Raw genomic sequence first — 2,230 nt, 5'->3', positions numbered from 1 at the left:
CCCCCCCCCCCCCCCCCCCCCCGCTCAGCGTTCGGCCATGGAGGGACCCCAGCTGCCTCCCCCCCAGACCCAGGAGGCACCAGTCACCGAGCCGAGGGCTGGGCCCCCCGCCGCATGCTCCACTGTGGACCCAGAAGAGGATCGGAAGTACTTCTGGTCTACTTCCAGGTCTGCTGCTGAGCATGCAGGGAGCCTCCCGCGCTCCCATGGGATGCTCCATCTGCCCTACCATCTCGGCGTTCACAAGCTGTGCCTGGTACCTCGAGGTACATAGAAAAAAAAACATATAATGCTGTGTCTATGGCTGAATCATCGAATCTCTCTGATCGGAGGCTTCCAATTAGATTCAGAGAGATTAATGGGTCTCCTGATTTAATTCGGAGATTAGGCCACCAAAACGGGCTGAATCTCTTCCGAATCAAATCAGCAACTGAAGCTTCGCGCAGCCCTAAAATTTAGCATGTTATCAACTTTGCTACCAAAAACTGAGGTTGGACCATCATGTGGTGAAGTGAAACAGATTTCAGCTTCTCCCTTTTTTAAAGGGAATCACCCAGGTTCCGCAAGAACCATCTTTTCATGGAACCTGGAAAGCTGTATTCCATTGAGTTTTAAACTACAAACATTCTAAAAGATTAAAATAATTGTAAACTATGGAAAATCCAATATCGATAATTTATTGACAAAAATCCAAATCCAGAAATCCCATCACCGGAGGAAAGAGCAACTGTAAGAGAAAAATAAAGGAGAAAGATCTCAAAACAACAATTCTGTTTTAATTTAAGCGCTACAATTTAGGTGAGGCACCTTTCAAATGTAATCTAATTGATGGTTCTTGTCTCATTCTGGTACAATGTATCCATTGCTGCCTTTTAAACCTTTGGGGAATTACAGACTAAAAGAAATTCAAATTATGCAAAATTACTACGCAAACCGAAAACAGGTACAACTTGCATGCAAAAAAAAAAGTTTTAGCCACTGCATTAATACCCAATTCTAATTCTCAGAATTAATATTGTCATTTATTTTGAAACAAAAGTTTACATTGAATAACTAGAACTCTTCCCTTTAACCTATGCCTTTAAACTAACCACTAAAATGGAATAAGATATATTCCAATCATCTATCAGATCCTGCTGTAACAAGTGTTAACTGATTGGTAAGAGACAATTCAAAGAAGTCTCAATTGCTACTTGCATTCAAGGATCAATCACTATGTGTTTTTACTATAGAGAAAAAATTTCAGTAGTGTCAGAAAGTGTCTTCTTGCTACTAGTCATTTAAGTCTGCAAATTCTTTATGGAAAGAGGTCATTCTCATGAAGACTAGTAAATACACCTTCCTAAAGAAATTGTTTTAGACACGTTTAGCGTTACTTGAATGTAAAAGTTTAAAAACACTGCAAAAAAGCAGGTCAGGTAAATTATACTTTGCCAGATTAGGCTTGGTTAGTTATTTAGATACAATTTTTCAAACTTGTTCAATCAACTTTGTCACATATAACCTATAAATATGAAGCAACCAATTTAGGAATAGTAAGTTTACAAAGCAGTCAGTTTATGAATGCTGTTTACTATACTGATATAAAGTAGTTAAATGTTGATCCATTTATAAAAATATTTTATTTATTTATTTATTTTTTTACAAAAAATGATTAATAAACATTGATAGACAGTGATCTGGTACAACAGCATGCTCTGATACAAAGAACATTTTAAAAGTAAGCAAGCATTTTTAAAGTCTTATAATACCCTCCACGCCTTAAAATTTGGATATCACTGTATATTCAAAGTACTCTAAATCATATCCATAATATATTTGTGAGGTTGGCAAGAAAAGAAAGTATAATTTAAGATGCAGTGCTTAGGCACCAGGTAAACCATGAAAACCTGACATCCCAAGACAAATATAGAATATTTGATCTTTATGCTGTAATATTTAGCAGGTATGTGTTTGTTGTTGTTTTATGTTCTAAATTTGGACGAGGGGAAAAAAAAGGGAACCACAGGAATAGCTAACTTATAAACATGCAAGTCCATGTGCCCATGAAAGTCCATCTGATCTTATTTTACGCTCTAAGTTCATTTATCAAAAACCATAGTCTTCCTCAGCGAAAAGATGTGGGTTTTACTAGCACAAAATAAAGGTGGTGGAATTTAAAGGTGCAAAAAACCATGACAATTCCTTACATACTATGAATTATGCTGTCAATGCACTACTCTCAAGTTTT

General features: G+C 37.0%; 1 protein-coding gene across 3 annotated transcripts in view; it reads right to left on the bottom strand.

The window, feature by feature from the left end:
* The window catches only part of USP47 (ubiquitin specific peptidase 47), a 77,978-nt gene that overhangs the window by 36,870 nt on the left and 38,878 nt on the right, over positions 1 to 2,230 (bottom strand). The window lies entirely within an intron of this gene.

This window comes from Alligator sinensis, unplaced genomic scaffold (genome assembly GCF_000455745.1).
Source record: "Alligator sinensis unplaced genomic scaffold, ASM45574v1 scaffold352_1, whole genome shotgun sequence".
NCBI lineage: Eukaryota > Metazoa > Chordata > Crocodylia > Alligatoridae > Alligator > Alligator sinensis.
The sequence above is the reverse complement of the archived record's forward strand: the minus strand, read 5'-3'. Positions and strand labels throughout refer to the sequence as shown.